This window comes from Cryptomeria japonica, chromosome 9, assembly GCF_030272615.1.
Source record: "Cryptomeria japonica chromosome 9, Sugi_1.0, whole genome shotgun sequence".
Taxonomy (NCBI): Eukaryota; Viridiplantae; Streptophyta; class Pinopsida; order Cupressales; family Cupressaceae; genus Cryptomeria; species Cryptomeria japonica.
In genome coordinates, this window is record NC_081413.1 from 614,387,219 (window position 1) to 614,411,902 (window position 24,684).

The following is a 24,684-nucleotide window of genomic DNA, read 5'->3' on the forward strand; positions in this document are numbered from 1 at the left end:
ACACTTAAAACCAAATTTTCCAACCACTATTTCAATCAATCCATCGACCTTAAAAACAAATACATTAGGTCGGTAACACAATACAAACCTTAAAATTCTCATAGAGATTACAAACACATCGGTTCAATCTAGACCATAAGATTACATGCAATCAACATTACATTCTTCTAGGCATCTACAACCGCTCCTGGATTATCACACTTTGAATCTTGTAACACATCACGTGTTTGTCACTTCATACTACGCATTTAATCATTCCCAAGATAAACAGTTATCTTTATGCACCAAAGCCTTTTCAAAACTCATCATGTGCAACATGCTTACGTGGCATCTTCATAACCGATCATCATTCGGTCATAAACCATCACAACCGATCTTCGAGCTTCATCGGTTAGGGTTCTGCTGCTCAACTGGTTAGGGTTACCGGTTGATCTTCACTGCATCATTACCGGTTGCTTTACTGCTTCATTACCGGTTGCTATACTGTGTCATTACCAGTTGCTATACTGCTTCATTACTGGTGTCTTTATTGCTTCATTACCGGTTGCAATTGACATCAATGACAACACTATACTTCTACAATGCAATCTTCATGCAATGGCAACGAATGATATTATGGCCACTTATCCTAGTGATACCATACCTTCTTTTCATGATCTTCCCTCTAAAGATGAAGCATTAATTAAACGTGAGTCCTTTTTATAATGAGTGTCTTGAACATAAAGATACCTTAGAACAAGAGGATGATATTATTTATCATCATAATGCTATCTCTCCCAAAAATCAAGACCCTAACAAAAATCAAATCAATTCCATTCATGTTCCTAGGAAACCAAAAATTCTTCCTGATTATCATGTTGTGCCTTACACATATACTAATGAGGTAATTGATGAGAACATAAGTGAAGCATCATATTCTCTCTTAGCTCCTACAATCCTCTCTTCAATTCACTCTAATACCCCATCTCCTACCAAAGAAGTTCATAAAGAAGAACTCTTAAAGGATGATTGGGGGTCCTTAGATTTCACCCCTACCTTTTCTAGAAAGTCTAAGATGCCTGAATTTCATATTCCAAATTTTTTTCCTAACACAAATCTTGAAATTGATTGGGCCTCTTTAAACTTCAATCCAATTCCCCCTAAGAGTGAACCTTCTTTTGAACATATACATGGATGCAATGGACAAATGTTTGAATGTGAATGACCAAGTCATGAGAAATTACACTTTCCTTTGTCCACATCTTCTTCTCCATTGTCTTGTAAATCCACACCTTTTCATTCTAATTTTGAGTTACAACAAGAAAGTGTGTTGACCAATCTTCTAAATTCCAACTTATATTTCCTCTTTGTCCTAAACAAAGAAGAAAACATAATCAACATTCCCTAAATTCTTCTTTTTGTAAATATCATCAAACCCATGGCCATTCTACTAATGAGTGTCAAGCTTTGAAAATACAAATACAACATTACATTAATTCAGGCATGTTACAAATAACATCTGATAATGAATGGAATATTCATCATGATCATTTAAAATAACATTCAAGTTCTTATTATGTTGCTCCTCACTATGTGACATAGTTAGTCTACTTATGGGGGGCTCCTTGTCATTCATGGTGATACAATTTCAGGTGCAATCATACTTAGTGAGCAACATAATAGTCTATTTATTTTTGCCTCTATGCTTGGGGGGCAAGAATATTTCTTTTCCTCTTTCTAAGGTTTCACTATTTTCTTCATGGGGTACATTATTCATAAACTTGATGTCCTTTCTTGCATGGAGTATTCCTTCATACAAGCGTATGTTTGTTTCGTGAGTGGGATCTTCTCCTTTCTTGAAATGGTACGTCTATTATGAACAGTCTCTTCTTAGAGGAATTTTGTGAACCTTGTTCTTCTTCTTTCTCCCTATTTGAAAATTACCTCTTCTATTGTGTTATTCATAACTTGATGTCCTTTCTTGAATGGAGTTATCCTTCATGCGAGCACATGTTTGTTCCTTGGTTAGGATGTATTCCTTGCTTGAAACAATACATCTTTTATGAGTAATATCTCTCTAGAAGTTGTGTAATTCTGCTCATTTTCCTACACTTGGGGGGCAATGATCTCTCTCCCTCTCTCTTTCTCTAAGGATCCACCTTTCCCTATTGTGTGGATGGTGTGAGTTTTATTACTTGATGTCATTCCTTGTGCAAAATTGTTGGTTGTTTGCTCAAGGATTCTCTCTTATACAAGAGGTGTAAGTGTAGACGTATAAAAATGACCATATTCCTAAATGAATATTTTATGTTCATTTCTCTATTTAATTAAATCCAATTTAATTAAATTACCCGCATTCTTCTATTTAATTAAGTAAATTACTCAATTTATTTAAATTAAATTCACTATACCATTTAATGAATAAATCATTTTATTCAATTAAATCCCCCCTATCCACTTTTAATTAAATTCAAATTTAATTAAATAGTTATCCTAAATTGAATAAATCTAATTTATTTAATTTCCCCAAATTGCAACCAAATTGAATTAAATCATTTATTTCAATTAAATCCTATTATCCCTTCATCCACTTGCAAAATCCCAAACCCCTTTCTAATCCCTTCTAGAATCTTCTAATTGCTTCTAATTAACCTAACCCTCCTCTAAACTTTGTCACATCCCTAAGCAAAGGGAAGTCACTTCTCAAAAACCTTAAAGTCTTTGATAACCATTGAAGGTTTTTCAACCTTCAACCACTAAAACCCTTAAAGTCTTTGAAAACCATTAAAGGCTTCCAATCTTCAACCACTTAATCCCCAAAGTCTCCAATAACCATTAATGGTTAATTCAAACCTTCCCACATGGTTAAAACATTTGTTTTGACTCAACCTCTATCCAACCCAAGGGTCTCATCAGGCCATTAATGCTTTGACCATGATTATCTCTTAATCATTTGCACAAAGGTTTATCCTTGGATTAACTCTTAATCCAGTGGGTAAGCCTAACTTAGACTTGACCCTTAGCCTTTAGATAACCATGAGGTCTTCTCAGGCCTTTAATGCCTCCAACCTCTTCTCTCAACCCAATCCTATGTTGACACTTGTCACCATTTCATTGGTACAAATTGTGCACATGGATCCCCAACTTTCAAACCTGGCCCTTGATTAAACCTTTCAATCTTGACCATCCATTGCCCTGTTTGTGCTATAAATAGAGCCCTCATTCCTCCATTTTTAACAATCATCTTTCAAATTTGAAGCATTATACTTATGCTCAAATTCTTTCAAGCTTTCATTTCATATATGCTCATCATTTAGCCTCTTTTAGATCATAAATTAGACTAATAATGCACACTTAGATTACTTTATTTATCATTTTAGCTCAATCATAGACTAAATATAGTATGCTAGGATAGTATTCATACTAATATTGTCATCTTATCATTTAGTTTATTGCATTTTAGTATCATACATAGCTTACAACTCATCTCATACAAAATCAATCAAAAGCATCTCTCGTTCTCATATTTGCCATCCCTAAACCATTTTGCTCAGTGATCTGAGAGCAAAAACATTGGTTTGAGGGACATTGTGAGATAGAGAACCATGGGTCCCTCCTTGGGAAGCTGAGTAACACTACGTTACTCCATAGCTTGCACCAAGAAGTCCTGTGTGTGTGTGTGTGGACTAGTATTTTGAAATATTTTCATATATTTAGTTTTATTCGCCCACTTTTCCCGCATACAGTAAGTCCTTGATTACAACCTCTTTTCACACTTGGTAATGTACATTATGATAAATTCACCCATCCCTCTTGGGGTTAAAAATGAGTCATCCCTCATCGATAATCCCTTTCACCTAGGAATAGGAGGAAGGATTGCATTCTTGTTCTCTTCTTTTCTTTGTTGTAGAAGATGCTATATTTGTCTAAGAGAACTCCTCTTGGGGGTAGATGTCTTTTGAACAAAGATCTCTTCTCCTCCAAGGATCACCTTTACACTTACAACAATATATCTCTTTTAAACTATCTTATCCTTGCTTGAAGTGTATTACCTCTCTTGCTTGGATTTATGACATTGTTGCATAACAAATATCTTCTTTGTGATGAAGGTAGGTATCCTTGTTCTACTTTCCTTAAAGGTAGGTATCCTTGGAAAATTGGATCCTAGTGACTCCCCACCTAGGAGAGAGAAAGGAAGCCACTAGGATGATTTTCACTTGGGAGAAACTTTACATTCAAAAGAGGGGCTTGAATCCACTAGATCCAAATCCAAGGGAAACAAGGATGTGAATTCCAAGTGGATTGCAAGGGTTGAAGTGTGATTTTTCCCTCATTTGTAAATGAGAAAGTTGACTTGTTGACTATGTGGAAAAGAGAGAGAAAATGAGTAAAATGAGGAGCTACTGGTTCGGGATCGCACTGTAACTTTGGATCTAAGCTAATTATACTGATACGGATCTGCCCTACAAATTTGGAGAAAAGTCATTGTGCACTTGCAACCTACACACAGAAAAGAGAGGAAAAGGGGGTTGTGGATAGGGGTTTGCCTCAGTCAAACCCCGGTTGAGGAATCATCCTTGAAAGAAAGTAATTTCAAATGCTTGAATGTAAATAATGGAAATGTATACCTTATAGATCTGCAACTTGTTGATGATGATTGCTTTGCTTCTTGAATGTAAATCACAAGTGTTGCATGGAATGACATGTAACATGACAAAACCCTAACACACACACATACTTGCAAATGAATGTTGAAATATTATTCTAATGGATGAATGAAGAAGACTTGAATGCTTGAATGCTTGATGATGTATATCTTTGCCTATGCTTGCTTACCATCCCTTTTCTTGAAATTCACCTCCCATTCCTCCTTATGAAAATGAGAAAACTAGCTCCCTTTTATACATGCCTATTGAAGATTAATTCATCTCATAAAAGATCGACATCGAGGAGATTTAGGATCCCAAAGTGCAGATGGGGCCGTGGGGACCTATCTTGGGGCCACCTAAGAGGGTGGGATAGGGGCACCATGCCCCTATCCAAGAGGGACAGAGGTGCCACGCCCTTGTCCTGCCCTATCTTGGGGCCCAGATAGGGTCCTGAGGCTATCTCAGGGCTCAAACATGAAGGGGGCAAGGGGTGAAAATGTAGAAAGAGGCCTTGGTTGGGGAAGAAGATGTTGTTGCCAAGGTGAGGACCTAAAATATGGATAAAATTGTAGGAGGCACAATTTTATGACACTACAATTATGTTCACAATTCAAGGAGAGAGAAAGATAGGGAGAGGCAGGGATAAAAAGAGGGAGAGATAGAGTGGGCAAGCAGATGGAGATGGAGAGGGCTAAGGATAGAAGAATATGAAGAGATGAAGAGAGAGATGTGAGAGGGATAGATAAGGATGGAAGAGATAAATATATAGAGAGGGAGAGAATGAGAGACAAAGAGATAAAGGTAAATATACAAACATGTAGTGATATATAGAGAGGGGTAGAAATATAGGTGTGTAGAAATGGAGAGATAACAAGCTAGATATAGAGGGAGAGATGGAAGAAGAAATATGGATAGATAGATAGATAGATATATAAAGACAAAGAGATAGAGAGGTAGAGAGGAAGAGAGATATAGATGTAGAGGTCTAGAGAGAGAGAAAGAGATGGATGGATGACATATCTAGAGATAATAGAATGGGAGAGGAACTTAAAGACAAATATATAGAGAGAGGTAGATTGATATATAAAGATAAAGAGATGGGGAGAGATAGAGATATATAGGAATAGGGAAAGTGAGAGATAGAAAAATATATATATGGTGAGATAAATTAATGTAGAGATAATACATAATAAAATATTGAGAGAGAGAGAGAGAGAGAGAGAGAGAGAGAGAGAGAGAGAGAGAGAGAGAGAGAGAGAGAGAGAGAGAGAGAGAGAGAGAGGAAGATAGAGAGAGGGAGAGAAAGGGAATAATGGAGGATCTATTTTTCTAAAACAATGATTGATGATACCCTATAAACATGCACGATAATAGAAGATATCTTGTCTGTCATTATTTGTTATTGACATTCTACTAGTGTTATTGTTATTTCAATGTTTTCATGTATTCTTTAATCTCAATGTGGCCAATTTCAATACATCAACGCATAGAGTTTAAAATTTTAATTGCATTTACACTATTTTATAGAACCCTCTTTCCTAAATAGAGATGTGTATTAGCCCATTTGTTTAGAACATCCATATATTTACCCTTAATGGAACAAAAGTGTGAAAAAGAGGTAGTGTTTTAATCGACATTATCTTACTGTGCACTTTTTGATAGCATTTATTAATTGAGTGTATGTCATCTGATTCTTTTCTCTTACAATTCAAATTTGTTTTGATTTGATTTATTCAAAGACCATTTGATAGGTACCCAAATGAATATGAAACACATATAGAAATAAATATAATTATAATATTATCTAAAAATGAATTTGCATTATATAAAACATAATATAAAATGGGATTCACTACTTAAATATTGTGATTATAATAACTCTAATTAATAATTCTTAATTTTAAACTTTCAAAATGATTATAGATGTTAAAATAATTATTAATTAGAATTAAAGTTATGATATATTTGTTTAAAATATTTATAGTTATTTCATGATTATTGTGAATTTTTAAATAATAACTAATGAATCATATTTTATATTTATTATATTTTCCAATCTTAAAATTAAATAATTATTGTATTAAAATAATATTATATAATCTTCATTCTAATTAGAAAAATTAAATCTTATTTTAATTAGTTAAATATATTTTGATTAATTATAATCTTAATCAAATTCAATTTAAAATATATATAAGTACAAATGTAATTATAGAATTTAATTAACAACTTAATCTTAAATCTATTTTTTAATTTTTATTTTAAACAATATAAATAAAATCTTATTACTTTGACCCTTAATCTTAATAAATTTTGATTTTAAGTAAAATCAATTTAAAAAATAAAATAAGACATAAAGCTGAAAGTTTAAAAAGGAATAATAGTCATACTTATATCTATACCCAATCATTTTACCATACGTTAAATTTCTCCTCCTTTTTTGCCACATATTCTATCCTGTGTATATTTTAAAAAGATAGTTTTTATTTACTGCCTGCTCCAATTTAGAATAGAATATTGAAACTTATGAGGACATAAAGTAAAAAAGTTAAAAAGTTAAAAGAGAAGATTCAGACGTTTACCTTGGCAAACCAAAATGGCCTAATTCATTTGAAATAAATTTATTCTATTTTGCTCAATCATTTATTGTTTTTTAATTTACCTTAATTTCTATTTTATTTTATTTTATATTTATAATTTGTAAAAAAATGATTTTATTATATAGATATATAAATTTTAACAATTTTTTAATTTATCAAAATATAGAATAAAATAAAAAAACAATTAATTATTTTATAAAGATTTGATTCACATAACAAATATTTCTATTAGGGTTCGCTCGCTAGCTCAAACGGTTGTGCTAAGGCTTTGGGTTTGTCCCATGTAGGTCCAAGGTTCGATTCACTCCGGTTGGTTTTCCTGCTGCACTGTTTTATCCAAAACAAACAAACAAAAAAAAAAATAAAAAAAATTCCTATTAACTATTTTCATTCTTATGTTTATATTATACAATTTTATTTTTATTAATAAGTATTTTATTAAGATTGATTAATATCAATATTACATAAATATAATTAAAATAATATAATCTTAAAGTAACTAATTAATAATTATGTTTAAGATTTTTTTTTTTGATCGGTAAAATATTTTGTTTTTATTAAGAAGGAAATTGAAGTGCATAGTAAACCACCATATAACCAAACCACCTAGCCAAAATCGTTCTGAACTTAAGAAGAGACGTAAAAAAACCCTATCCCACCCCACTGTCAAAAAAGGTTTCCATACATCGTGCCTCAATGGCATAAACAGTTTACCAGAAAAAAAAGATTAAATAGAGACTTCGGCAAAATAGAAAATGTACCAAGAGGTACCATTGATCAACCATTTTTTAACCTTCTGCAGTGGTTCGAGAGCTCAAAGCAACCGCCACCCCACCAGAGCCACCAACTGCACCACCCTGTTCAACCTGTCTTGCTAGCTTTGCTGAGAGTCGTCTAGTGATTGGCCTCCTGCTTCTCACCTCATCTATCAACCTCGCCTCCACACCCACCTGTCGGATAATTTCATCAACCTATATAATCTGGACATAAACCACCAGGCCTTCCCAACCTCGCCTTGCAGCATCCCTGAACCGAGCTTTGACCTCCTCTCAGCTACGAAGAAAAGGAATTCGGGAGTGCCTCGCCCACAACAAAACATTATTCTCTGGAATTCCTTCAGAAAGGTTGAATCCCCAACTCAGAACAACCCACTCCAACAACGACTCCAAATTTAACAGGTAGGCATGCCGAATGCTCATCCTCAATACCATCCTGACATCCTTGCACTCATATCCCAAGTCCAGTCCCCAAGTCATAATTAGGGAATAAATATCAACTCTACATCGATACCTATGACCTATGACCGCCACTTCCTCACCCAACACCAACTAAACCACTTTCAAGAAGAGTGGGTCATTTGCCAGAAACATTTTCTCCAACATCCTCACCGGGATGGGACTCGAAAGGCCGACATCAACTTTAAGTTATAGGGAAACTATAAATTTTTTAATTAAATTAGGATTATGTTTTTAAGTAAAATTTATAGTTTCCCTATAACATTTATTATATTATAATAACAATGGCAGCAAGGAGTGGAGTGAAATGGTGTGAGCGCGTTAATCTTAACTTTTATTTTTCATCTTAAATTTGACAACCATTCACATGTCAAAATATTAATATTAAGTATAAACTTAATATTTTAAAAATAAAATTCATATAAAACAAAATATACTCTCATCAAATTTATAAGTTTTAGATAAATATATAAATATAATAAAAACAAAGATATTTTAAAAAAAAATCTACCATTTAAAATTTTAATATAAAAAATTAGATGTCAATTTTATAGAATAAAATTTTTGCATGAGGGAAATAATTTAAGTACAATATAATTTAAATATTTTTGTATGTAATAAATATAATTTAAAGTGAAATAAAATAATTTTAAAGTAAATAAAATAATTTCACTTGATATCTCTGGGTATTTCTTTAGATATATATATTTAAGATATCTATACTAGTTAAATAATATAATTTTAAAATAATAATAATTCAAAGATAATAATTAAGAATTACAACAAATATTTTTATTGCAATACTATGAAGGCAAGTACAAGATAATAATTAAGAATTACAACAAATATTTTTATTACAATACTATGAAGGCAAGTACTGGCCACTATGTGGCACTTGTTTATTTAATTCATTCACATGAAAATTTAAATCTTAAAATGATACTCTCAAATTTTAAGATGACATTCAACTATACTAAATGTATCAATGTGTGCTTATTGTTTTACAAAATTATTTTTATTATTTTTTATTTCTAAAATAAATAATAAAGATTTTGTATTTTTTCATTGATATAAGCAAGAATGTATAAATAATAATGGAAAAAATATATATTAGGTTAAAAGGAAATATATTTCTATTTTGCTTCATTGAAGTATATGATTTTACATATTCTTTACATGTTGGTTGTAGCTAAAGTCATATTATAGAAAACTGTACAAGAGGTAGGGTTTTGTGGAAGAATTTGAGCCCAAGGATGGTTTATTTTTTGTAGATAAATCTTTGAATGGGATTTAATTCATTAGAAATGTGTTGGCACTATGAGAACTTTAAATTTGTTGCGAATTTATTTTAGTTATTCTTTTATGGACTAAATTACCATTTTTAGTGTCATAAATTGTAACCCCTTATAATTTTGCATCCTTTTTGGACCCTTACTTTAGTATGCCTCCTTCTAGGTATTTTTTAGCCTATTTTGGCCTTATCTATTCTAAAATAACGTCATATGCTCATGAGGTGACCTAATCCTATTTCATGGGCATGTGCACTCTACAACCACCTTGCTTTGGTCCCTTTTTGGTTGGACTATGGTGCCCAGGCCCTCCAAATGGGGCCCAAAGTTGAATATTTCAAAGTGTTGGTTCCCACCATTTGTGATATTATCCTAATATTTTGATATGACCACACTATGACCATTGGAAGTCAACTTAAAAGTGAAAATACCTTGATAACCCTATATAAAGGCATCATATCTAATTCATTTCATCATCTTTCATAATCTAGCACTTTCATTTGTTGGCAACAATGCAACAAACTGAGAGCGGGGGGGGGGGGTGAATCAGTTTGCTCTGAAACTCTACACAACTCAAACCTAAATTCAGATCTGATAATAAACAGTGAAAGCACAAATCAACACCACATCAATAACACACATAACACTAAGATTTTTGACATGGAAAACCCGGTTAAGAGAAAAACCATGGTGGGAACCTACCCACAATGAGATAATACCCTGTTAGGAGTAAGTATAAATATTACAACGGGGAATGCACATGCATTTAGGCACACTGCCTAGAGCTCACTGCTCAAATCACAAAACAAGAAGAGCTACAACCCTTGGGAAGGCTCACTGCCTTACAAAAACATTCAGATTACATCTGAAGAATCATGAACTGAAGAAATAGCATCTTCTCATGCTTGGTTATAGTTCTGGTTAAGCACATATACTCAAACCCTTCTCTTCCACACTTCTTAACACTCTTTCGCACTTCTCCTCTGCTTTTGAAAGATCAAATCAATATTTGCACACATAGATACCAAGCAGATACATCTGTAACATATATTTATACAAATCGTCAACCTATATTTCAAGGTCGGCTAAACCCTCAATAAAAATTACAAAACAATAACCTCACATGCTACAGCTATACATGTAGACCAAAACAATATCGTCTAAGACATAGTCTAGACCTAAATCAACACCACATGTAAGAAACACTCCAAAGATTGCACCTCGAACATCCACAACACGCTGCAATCATCATGAATGTCGCATAATATGAAGAACACCACCGAATCAAGAAAATGATCAATAACGTGCATAACAATCGATGTGGACCATCAACACGGATAGAACATGATCTAGAAACATCCACAATCAATGTGAATCACCACATCAACAACCGCAACATCACCTCTTACTAGAATCTTCATCATCATTATATCAAACCTCAAGAACACATACTGAACTGACTATCAAAATGAAAGATTCACTTGCCGACCTCCAAATCATGAACCATCTAAATTGAGGACACATATGAATGTCCCAAACACTCTACCAAATCTGCAAACCAAGATATTGCAATTCCATAGCAATGCGGAGCACAATCTAGAATACTAAATTACACAAACAATTGAATAACCAACCATAATACTGGATCACACAGATCGATCAAATAATCATGCAGACCATTGAAACTTATGTTGAGTAAACTAGAGACAAGTATCTCTAAACCCATTAAACAATAACATATCACTTGTAACACATTGACCAAACCAACTCATCCAATCCGACTGCAACACTGGAATACACAGAAGAATATATTGACATCAATGACAACACATTAAATATCCAACAAACTTCTCGACAATATCCAACATCATTCACAAGCATTCCTAATTCCTTCAAGAGTAGATCTGAGTACAAGGAGCAACAAGCTACAACAAGCTCGATCTTCAAATATGTTTTCATGATGGATTTTGTTATGATTTTTCATGTTATTGCATCAACACTTGGAGGACTTATCTAAAGACCATTGCATCACCACCATTGTTAGACTTTAGGTATAATCTTGTCAATTCAACATTTCATTTCAGATTTATCTTTTGCCCTACTAGGGGTAAGCTCTCTATTCTAATCAATCATAGATGTAGTGAAGGTCAATTCTACCTAGGGTTTGACTTAGGAAAACTCCTATACAACATAACATTTCCCTTTTTTCTATATGTAAGTTATAGATCTAAGAGTCAAAATTTGCAAGATTGCAAAGAGCAGACTAAGACATATAGTTCCATATTTTGAATAGGCAAAACCTTAGGTGTATTTTGATTTTCTCGTGTGATTGACACTTTTTTTAAAGTTTGGAGGGAGTGACCTTAGGCCATCCAAATCTAGAATCCAAAGTTTTAACTGATAAAAGCACCTCCAGGTCTAGGATTCCTAACACATTTTACTACCATTTTCAGGCTTAGATTTCAATGACAGGTTCTCCTTTGTGTCTTATTTCTAGATCTACATTTTTGAGTTGACTTTCAACTCTATATATTTTTCTGTTTATACTGAATATTGTCAATTTTACATCATTTAACCTAGTTCTTGCATCTTCAATTTAATGATATCTAATCAACATTCAAAAGGGAACAAACATTCATACTAGTTAGCTCTCCTATAGGACTGAAGTTTAACCTAATTAGTTGTTCCCCAATTAAAGGGTTTGTAAATGATTCCTAGTTTGCATTCTTAGGCTAGACTCCACTTTTCAACACTTCATTTTGGTGAACCTAACTCTTCTAACATTTACATAACTTCTAATTTTCAATTTCAGATCTGATTTTTACATGAATTTTTTAGATTTGAAGCATTCTTTTCTGAAATCTGCTACATACATTGGTTGAACATTTCTTTTGGTTACATCATTGTTGAATAATATGACATATGTTATTGAATATATTATTTATTCATACTGCATTTGGAGTTGTTATTGTCATTTTCTAATTATATTTCAAGTTTTATCCAACACATTCACGACATTCCATTTTATGCATATTATCATAAAATATATATCTTATTTTTATCTATAACCATGCTAGAGATGAAACATTGATGAATAGTACTTGTGCCTCTTTTAAAGATCCTCCTACCCATAAGGATATTTTAGAGCAAGAGGATGATTAAACTAGCACTTTTATTAATTCTCTCCCTTCTAAGGATGAAGCATTGATGAATCATGTTTGTCCTTCTCCAAAGTTGGTCCTACCCATGAGGATAATTTGGTGCAAGAAGATGATATCATTGCTACTTTTCCTAGTGATACCTTACCTTCTATTCACTTCAATGACCTCCCTTCTAGAGATGAAGCATTGATGAATTATGTTTTCCCCTCTCCCAAAAGTTCTCCTACTCATGAGGATACTGTTAGCAGTAGCAAAGAAGGAAGACTGAGAGGGGGAGGGGGTGAATTAGTCTTCACTGAAATAAATAAAACTTTAAGCACAACAACAAATCTAAAAAACTGCAACAATCAACAGATAAGAAAATTAACAACACAACATACAACACCAAGATTTTTGATGTGGAAAACTCGGTTAAGGGAAAAACCACGATGGGAACCTATCCACAATAAGATGATACTCTGCAGTAGTATGTGAAAATATTACAATGGGGAATGCACATGCATTTAGGCACACTACCTAGAGCTCACTGCTCAAAAGATATTTTCCCGAAAAGCTACAACCCTCAGGGAAGTCTCATTGACTTACAACAAGCTTCAAAGTATAATACTAAAGAAATGAACTGAAGGAATAGCATCTCCAAATTCCTGATTACTGTTCCGGTTAAGCACAGATGTCTACCCTACAATACCAATCTCACCTCAAACTCAACATCGAAGGATAAATCACTTGTTCGCACATACACCACTTTCTGATAATGTAGACACAACATCGACACACAAACTGCATGAATAACTCACCTATATATACAATTCATCAACCTTGATAACAAGGTCGACTAAATCCTCAATCCTCAATTACAAAATTACATCAAATGATACAAAGATCTACCACCAGACCAATGTAATGATTTATATAGAATAACATGGACCTAAATCAAATTCCCAAATGCTCAACTCCACCAGAAATCATGCCAAGAACAACCACAACACGCTACACCACCAGGAAAACCGCATAACACTAAAATCATCACCGGTTGATAGAAACCACCAAAAAATCTCACAACAATCAATGCAGATCACCAAAACAAATAGGACATGACTAGGAAACACCAGCAAGCACGTTAGAATAATCTAGAACAACTGCACCAACACCACTTTTCAAATCTTCATCCGTCAACATCTACAAGCTCAAGAACACAACCAATCAACAACTGTCATGAAGAAAGATAACTTGTGGAGCACAAAATCATGAACCATATGAAATTAAGATACACAAGACCATCCAAAACAATATCCCAAAGTCTCAGCACAAGATCTGATCACACCGTAATATATCGGAGGACATATCAACCTCTGCAAAACAGTGATCAACAAAACCAAACTACAAAACTGGATTAGAAGATCTTCCCAATCACACCAAAATAAATCACAGGAATATGTTTTGATTAATTAAAAATAGGTTTTTGAAAGGAACCCGGAACCTTGTTACAAATTAGTAGAAAGATAAAGCATAAAAGAGGCATAAAACAACAGTGCTTGATCACCCACACATAGAACCGTTCCCAGTCAAAACAAAAAGGGAACACAAGACAAATGAAGCAACACTAGACAGCCAAAGGAAAGCACAAAGACAACACAAGGATAGCTAAATGTTTCTCATAAGTTCTTCAACATGAACCACCATCTGCTTCATATTGATCGCATAAATTTTTCATTTCTTCCAGCTCTTTTTCCTTGATATCAACCTGTTTCCAAGTGTTGGCCCTTGTTCTTTTTTTGTGACCCTTCTTCTCCATATGATCCTTATCATCCTCCTTGCCTTTAATCTGTTCAAATTTGTTAATCAGGATGTTAATATGGTCAACAATGGCTTAAGGATATGGAAGTTTTGCTCAAAAATCCTCTTCACAGTAAGCTCCATCCTATCCACTCTGTTGACCAGATTGTTTAGGTTAGTATCCAGACCCTTAGCATCTATGTTCCCTTCCAACTCCTTCACCTTCTTTTTCATTTCCATAATTTTACCAACCATAGCCTCAATTGCTTCAGCCTTGTTAATAGCAACCATTAATTCTTTTATGTTTTCAAAGAGAGTTTTCTCGCCCATAGTAGCCTTTTTTATCACATTAAGGTTAGTCTTTAAGTCACTAATCTCTTTCACCATTTTCCTAATGACCTCACAAAAACCCTTGGTGTTGTCATTACCAATGTCACCATGACAATCATTTTGATTTCCCATGTTGTTCTCCTGACCCTCATTCTGCATTCTCTATGTGCTCAGGTTCTCCCCATGATCACCATCCAGCATTTCATCTTCCTCCTTACCCTTCTTATTATCAGTTTTTCCACCCTCAGTATCCTCATCAGAAGAAATAATAATCTTCATTTTCACCTTGTTTATCCCCTTATAAGTCTTCTTGGTCCTTTGGGTTTGCTTGCCCATACCCTTTCTCTTCTTTCTTTTTATGAATTTATCATCAAAAGACTCGTCCTTAGAGTCTGAAAGGTCAGAATCCACTACAGTCCCCTTGCTCTTTCCCTTGGTCTTCCCCTTGTTGCTGAAATCCTCAGACTCACCTTCAGTTTTAGAGTAGAGATTGAACCCACTATTCTCACTTTCAGTATCATCATCCCTAATTTTTTTGCCTTTACTAATGGGTTTCTCAATAGTTTTCCCCTTCAACATCTTATAAACTAAAACCATTAAACCTTGGTGGAGGGCATGGTCTCTTTGAGAGTCTTTATGCACTTCTCTAATAGTATGATCCATAGAGAAAGCAAGATAATAAGGCAGATTGACCTTGTCACCATGATGAAAGTGATTAAGCAACACAAAATGATGCCTATAAGCCCTTGTGAATCTCCCATCCAGAGTAATGTAGTTAATGGTGGCAAACAACAAAAGCCTCCACGACCTGTAAATACGCTTAGGGGAATGGTAGGGATTATTCACCTTCACCAATTTCCTTTTTTCTCCATCAGTGAGAGGAAACCTATCTGCAGCCTTGTCAGACACACTTCAATCTCTGTAAAATTTAATACCTTCTTTAACCATACCCATAACTTCAACAATGACATCTTCATCGACCTTCTTCATCTGGGTACCAAAAAGAACCTTTAGTAAATCCCAATTTCAACATATCCGAGTAGCACTTCTCTCCCTTTGGCATTGATAGATTAGATAAATACTTATTGAAACATATCCTAGCAACAATGACCACCCATATCCAAATATCTCCCCCTTTGGCATTGATGGCAACATATGAATGTGAAAAGTAGTTAATGCAAAGAAAGAAGATATCACTAGCAAACTCCCCCTAGGGTCAAGAAAGATAAAGTAGTTTTTCACATGAAGTTTCTCTCCCTTTGACAACAATGCCAAAGATCTCCAAAACAAATAATCAAACTCTCTACAAAATAGAAACATGAATCTCTCTCCCCAAAACAAAGACTACTCTAGCAGAGGAGCAACACCAACTCACCAATCCAGATAAAAGAATAAGGCTCTGAAATCCATTTGATAGATGAAAATCAATGCATCTAGTTCTCATCAGGAGGGGTGGATACCCCTAACTTGTCTCTCAAGTAGATAGATGTATTCACAGGCAAAGGCTTAGTGAAAATATCAGCTATTTGTTTTTTTGTAGATACATACTCCAACTTCACCTTCTCCTCACTAAATTGTTCTCTCAAGTAATGATATTTGATTGATATATGATTAGTCTTTGAATGTTGTATCAAATTATTTGACATGTTGATAGCAATGGAATTATCATAGTAAATAACAATAGGCTCATCATGAATAATTCTGATATCTTTCAACATTTGCTTCATCCAAACCACTTGAGTGCAATTACTAGCAACAACAATGTACTCAGCTTCAACAATAGATAAGGAAACATAATCTTGTTTCTTGCTAGCCCATGAAACCAACTTCTTACCCAAAAAGAATGATCCACCGGTAGTGCTCTTTTGATCATCTACATCACCAGTGCAGTTAGCATCAATGTAGGCACACAACATTAAATCATCATTCCTCGGGTACCATAAACCATAGTCCACTGTCCCCTTTAGATATTTGAATATCCTCTTAACAACAGTGACATGACTCTCCTTTGGATCAACTTGATATCTAGCAGCCATGCACACAACATGCATAATGTCAGGCCTAGTTTGAGTAAGATATAGCAGTCCACCAACCATAGATCTGTACAAAATCTAATTAGCTTTCAGAGATTCATCATTTTTAGACAATTTACAACTAATCACCATAGGAGTTCCAACCAGTTTGGCGTCATCTAATCCAAACTTCTTGCTTCACATACTTAGTTTGAGATATGAATATACCTTTTCTTGTATGTGCAATCTGCAAACCTAAGAAGAATTTCATCTCACCAATCATAGACATCTCAAATTCTTTCTGCATATCACCAACAAAATTCATGCTCAAGTCATCATCACCATCAAAGATAATATCATCAACAAAGACTTCAACAATCAAGATGTTATCATTTTCAATCTTGAAGTATAGATTATTGTCATTAGTACCTTTAGTAAATCCCAATTTCAACAAGTATTTATCTAATCTATCATACTAGGCTCTAGGAGCTTGTTTCAATCCATAAAGAGCTTTCTTCAACTTACATACCATGTCTCCATCATCCGACAGTGAAAATCCATGAGGTTGTTCAATGTAAAATTCTTCCTCTAGATCACCATTCAAAAAGGTTGATTTGACATCCATCTGATATACCTTGAAATCTTTATAAACAACATAAGCAAGCAATAGTCTAACAACTTCAAGTCTGGAAACCGGAGCAAAATTCTCCTCATAATCAATTTCTTCCTACTGTGAGTATCCTTTACAAACCAATCTAGCTTTATTTTTGACAACTTCACCGACTTCATTCATCTTGTTTCTGAATACCCATTTAGTACCAATAACATTCTTATCCTTAGGTCTAGGCACAAGTTCCCAAGTATTATTCTTTTCAATCTAATCTTAGTTCTTCTTCCATAGCTCTCATCCATCTTTCATATTTACAAGCTTCAGCAACATCTTTAGGTTCAACTTTAGAAATCAAACATACTTCTTCAACAGCTATCCTTCTTGTCATTACAACCTTATTCTTATCACCAATAATCTGATTTTCAAAATGATTCAATCTTACATACCTCAAAGTCTTATGTCTGTTCTAATTCTCAGGTTCCTGTACTTCTTCACCGACAATAGCAACATCTGGATCAACAATCTCTACTAGATCATTTTTCTTAGGCTCTTCAGGTTGAACAAGAGCCAAAACAACATGTTGACCATCATCATAACCACATGCTCTGATCTCCTTCCCAAGGTTCTCATCCACCTTCACATTTGAAATTTTAACTATCTTTCTCAGTCTCTTATTATAGCACCAGTAGGCTTTGCTCTTAGTTGAATATCCCAAGAAGATACCTTCATCACTTCTAGCACCAAACTTTCTTATATCCTCATCTCTCTTGATATAACATTTCCTACCAAATACTTTGAAATACCTTACAGTAGGAACATGACCAAACCAAATCTCATAAGGGGTCTTACCGGTATCACCTTTGATGTGAACTTTGTTGAATGTGTAAACAACAGTGCTAATGGCTTCTCTCCAGTAGATCTTTAGAACATTTCCTTCAATTAGCATAGTCCTCGTAGCATCCAAAACACTTTTGTTCTTCCTCTCAACAACTCCATTTTGTTGTGGGGTTCTAGGAGCAAATAATTGTCTTCTAATTCCATGCATCTCATAGAATGAGTCGAACTCACCGAGACATAATTCTCCACCTCTATCAGATCTCATACATTTCACCTTCAATCCAGACTCAGTTTCCACCTTAGCTTTGAATATTTTGAATTTGTCCAATGCTTTTAATTTCTCCTTCAAAAAGACAACCCACATCATCTTGGAATAATCATCAATTAGTAGCATAAAGTATATATCACCTTGCACACTTCTAACATTTGTAGGTCCAGATAGGTTTGTATGCACAAGATCTAGCAGTCCATCAGATACTGTTTTCTCTTTAATGAAATCCTTGTTTACTTACCCAACTGACATTCCTTACATACCAAATTAGAAGGCTTAACAATCTTAGGCAGATCTCTAACAACTTGTGTAGAACAAATTTTAATAATCGAATCAAAGTTTACATGACACATTCTCCTATGACACAACCAACTCTCATCTATCTTAGCAATCAAACAACTTTTCTCACCAGCATTCAAATGAAAAATGTTACCTTCAGTCTTAGTCCCAGATGCAATCTCTATACCGGAGGCATTCAAGATCTTGCATTTACCATCCTTTAATTGTATATCATAACCCTTACCAACCATCTGTCCAACACTCAAAAGATTATGCTTCAAACCTTCAACATACAAGACATCATTAGTGTTATGCTTACCATTAAAAGTAATAGATCCTCTCCCACATATTACATAGGCTTTCTCATCTCCAAATATAACTATTCCACCATCATACCTTTCCATGCTTACAGATTTTCTTTTATCACCGGTCATATTATGTAAACAACCGCTATCAATCACCCATTCATCCTTTTCTTCTACCTTAGCTGCCAAAGCTTTCTCCTCAGCAAAATATCTAGTGGAATCAATAGGTACAGGTTTATCCTATTTAATGGCAATAAACAAAACTTCATCTCCTTTTGATTCATATCTGTAACACCTTCATCTACAACATAATTACGGTTCTTCTGGTTCCTAAACTTCCGGTTAGACTTATAAGGCTTATCATAATTCTCATGGGTATGTGCAAGATCATGGTGTGCCAAAACAGGCCCTTAAGTGGCAATGAAATTTAAAAAAATCAGAGTTATGCAACTTGACATGAAAAATTGAATAAGTTATGAACATTATTTTTAAAATACGTAAGAAGAGAATCTATAGAAAATTGAATTTAGTTTCTAAGCTACTAGTTTTTTTTTGGAAAAAAAAAATCCTATTTGATGAAAATTTCAAATTTCAATGCAATGGTACTAAAATTTCAGGAAAAAGATAAGAAGTAGGTGTATGTTTGACCACCCTAATGACAATAAAATCATAATATTTTTTTATAAGATTTATAATATAAATATTAGACTCATGTCCAAATGTGACACATGTTTTTTAATAATTTTTTAATAAAGTAAATAATTATTTATGAATTTTTTACTACAACTTTTCAGAAATTCAGAAACTCCTACGTCTGACCACCTTAACTTGGTCAAAACCTTATGAAATTCATTTTTTAAAATTTTTCCCTATAGTAGACGAAGAATAGGATGTGACACATATTTCGGATTTAAAAAATGTTATACCATTTGAAAGTTATGAGTGTTTTTAAATCAGTCTATCAATCGGGACTTTTGTCAATATTCAATTAGAAAATAAATAATAATTATTTATTAAAGTTAAAATAAGACAAGCCTTATATTGTTAGAAAACTGAGAACGTCCTTAAAAAACCCTTTTCGTTTTATCAATTTTCGCTATAAAAAAAGTTGTCAGCCACCAGTGTAAAGTCTGGAAAATCAAGGAATACTGAAAAACATGGTTATTCAGTTGACTTTCTAGGTTTGTCACTTCCAAGCCAAATCCGAAAGCAAAACCGAACAAAAAAATGGAGGGAAAAATTTGTGTTTTAAAATCGGATATCCAATAATATCCGTTTTGAAAAAACAAAAAAATATATTTTAGTAAATTGGCCATAACTTTTGTGTTTTGTATCAAAATTTTGATTTTTTATAGGCATTGGAAAGGTAACTCAGAGCTCTATGATATGAAATAGATATATTTTCAATTATTTATTTTAAAAAAATAATTATAATTCATTTAAATTCATCCTTCATTTTTAAAACATAAAAAGCTCATGACTTTTTCATGTGATTTCCCTATTGCGTGAATTTGTTGTAACAATCATCTCAAAATAAACTAAATATGTAATTAATAATAGAAAATTTAAGAATTTTATTGAGTTAGATAAATTTTGATAAACCATGTTATCTATGTTTGTTCCTTTTTCCACCTCTCTCTTCTAAACGTATCACTCCACCTGTTTGTTTCTTCCTCCCTCTCTTTTGTCCATATTTATACATCTCTCTCTATACCTATATCTCTAACTGTCACTAAATACCTCATTCATTCTCTCAAGCTCTACAAGGTGCTTATATTTATACCTCTTCATAATTTCCTCCTCTATGTCACTCTCTCTTCCCTAAGATCTAGACTAGTCTCTTTGCATTTCCTTCTCATCTCTAGCAACAAAATTCAGAGGGGACAAGGAGAGGCATAGGGAGGTATCAAAAAAAGGAGAGGGGGAGAGAGGTGAGAAGGAGAGAGTAATTGGGGGGAAGAGAGAGTGTGTGTGAGAGAGAGCTAGAGGTAATTATGTGGTAGGCAAAGAGAGAGAGGAAGGGGGTGATTGGGGTGAAGAGATAATGAGAGGGAGAGTTTGAGATTATTAGGGGGTATGAGGAGAGGGGGAGAGGGGAAAGTATCAACAAAGAGAGAAGAGAGATGGGGACAAATGTGAAGAGAGACATAGAGAGTAATTAGGTGGTGGGGAGAGGGGGAGAGGGAAGTATCTATAAACCCATAGGAGGAGAGAGGTGGTTGAGGTTAATTGAAGGAAATAAATAATGTGAGAGAGAGTTGGGTGTAATTAGCAGATAAGAAGAGAGGGAGAAGGATAAGTATCAACAAAAGGAGAGAGGGAGAGAGGTGAATAGAGTGATAGCGAGGATAATTAGGGGGAGCGGAGGGGAATAGGGAAGTATTAACAAATCGATGGACTAGAGAGAGGGTAATCAGGGGGCTCTCTCCCCATCTCTCCCCCCTCTTCCTTTATTGATTCCCCCCTCCCTCTCTCTCCCCCCTCCCCTTCCCCTAATTACCTTATCTCTAGACCTCTCTCTTTTAACCTCTCTCCTCATTTCTCCCTCTCTCCCTTTGTTGATACTTTCCCACCCCCCTCTCCTCCCAACACCTAATTACCCCCAGCTCTCTCTAATTCTCTCTTCCCCAAATACCATCTCTTTGTCATACCTATCCTCACCTCTAACTTTACCATATGACCCCTTAGGTGTTGTTAGGGGTCATATCGTGTCCTAATGGGTCATATGGTGTCCTATGAACCCTTCGGACACCATATGATGTCGTTAGGGGTCATATTGTGTCTTAAAGGGTCATATGGTATCCTATGACCTCTTAGGACACCATATGATCACTTAAAACACTATATGGCATCGTTATGGGTCGTATGGTATCCTAAGGGGTCATATGGTATCCTATGACCCCTTAGGAAACCATATGGTGCCGTTAGGGTTTTTATGGTGTGTTAAGGGGTCCTAAGATATCATATGACCATTGAGGACACCATATGACCCCTAAGGTGTCGTTAGGGGTCATATTGTGTCCTATGACCCCTTAGGACACCATATGGTGTCATCATGGATCATATGGTGTCCTAAGGGGTCATATGGTGTCTTATGACCCCTTAGGACACTATATGACCCCTTAGGGCACCATATGATCCCTTAGGTATTGTTTGGGGTCATATTGTGTCCTAATGGGTCATATGGTGTCGTATGACCCCTCAGGACACCATATGGTGTTGTTAGGGATTGTATGGTGTGCTAAGGGGTCATATTGTGTCTTAAGGGGTCATAGGATGTCATATGACCACTTAGGACACCATATGACCCAGTAGGTGTCGTTAGGGGTTATATTGTGTCCTAAGGGTTCACATGGTGTCCTATGACCCCTTAGGTGTTGTTAGGGGTCATATTGTGTCCTAACGGGTCATATGGTGTCTTATAACACCTTAGGACACCATATGGCATTTTATAGCCCCTTAGGATACCATATGGCATCATTAGGGGTTATATGATGTGGTAAGGGGTCATATTGTACCTTAAAAGGCCATAGGACACCATATGACTCATTACGACACTACATGACCCCTCAGGTGTTGTTAGGGGTCATATTGTGTTCTAAAGGGTCATATGGTGTCTCATGAACCTTTAGGACACCATATGACACCATATGATGTTGTTATGGGTCTTATAGTATCCTAAGGGGTCATATGGTGTTCTATGAGCCTTTAGAACACCATATGGTCTCGTTAGGGGTTTTATGGTGTGTTAAGGGGTCATATGGTGTCCTCTGACCCCTTAGGAAATGATATGACCCCTTAGGTATTGTTAGGGGTCATATTGTGTCCTAACGGGTCATATGGTGTCCTATGACCCCTTAGGACACCATATGGTGTCGTTGGGGATTGTATGGTGTGCTAAGGGGTCATATTGTGTCCTAATGGGTCACATGACATCTATGACCCCTTAGACACCATATGATCCACTAGGTTTTGTTAGGGGTCATACTATGTCCTAAGAGGTCATATGGTGTCCCGCGACCCTTTAGGACACCATAAGACCCCTTAGGACATCATATGGTGTCCTAAGGGGTCATATGGCGTTCTCTAACCTCTTAGGACACCATATGACCCACAAGGACACTATATGATGTTGTTAGGGGTCATATTGTGTCATAAGTGGTCATATTGTGTCCTATGACCCCTTAGGACACTATATGATGTCGTTAGGGGTCATATTGTGTTCTAAGGGGTCTTATGGTGTCTTATGATCCCTTAGGACACCATATGGTGTCATTATGGGTCATATGGTGTTCTAAGGGGTCATATGGTGTTCTATGACCCCTTAAGACACCATATGGTGTCATTAGGGATCGTATGGTGTGCTAAGGGGTCATATGGTGTCTTATGACCCCTTAGAACACCATATGACCCTTAGGTACTGTTAGCCATCATTTTGTGTCGTTAGGGGTCATATGGTGTCCTATGACCCCTTAGGACACAATATGACCCCTTAGGTGTTGTTAGGGGTCATATCGTGTCCTAACGGGTCATATGGTGTCCTACGACCCCTTAGGACACCATATGGTGTCATTAGGGGTTGTATGGTGTGCTAAGGGGTCATATTGTGTCCTAAAGGTTCCTAAGACATCATATAACCCCTTAGGACACCATATCATGTCGTTATGGGTCTTATTGTGTTCTAAGGGGTCATATGGTGTTATATGACCCCTTTGGATACCATATGACCCCTTAGGACACCATATGGTGTTGTAAGGGGTCATATGGTGTCCTATGACCCCTTAGGACACCATATGACCCCTTAGGTGTTGTTAGGGGTCATATTGTGTCCTAATGGGTCATATGGTGTCCTGTGACCCCTTAGGACACCATATGACCCCTTGGGACACTATATGGTGCTATGGGTCGTATGGTGTCCTAAGGGGTCATATGGTGTCCTATGACCCCTTATGACACCATATGACCCTTAGGATGCCACATTGTGTCATTAGGGGTCGTATGGTGTCCTAAGGGGTCATATGGTGTTTTATGACCCCTTAGGACACCATATGGTGTCATTAGAGGTCTTATTGTGTCTTAAGGGGTCATATGGTGTTTTATGACCCCTTAGAACACCATATGACCCCTTAGGAGATTATATGGTGTTGTTAGGGGTCATATTATGTCCTAAGGGATCATATTATGTCCTAAGGGGTCATATGGTGTTCTATGACCCCTTAGGACACCATATAACCCCTTAGGAGACCATATGTACTAAGTTTCAAATAAGGAGAGATATAAGGGTGAAGAGAGATGAAGAGCTAAAGAGAGGGAGAAGAACTAAAGGACAAGGACATAAATAGAGATATAGA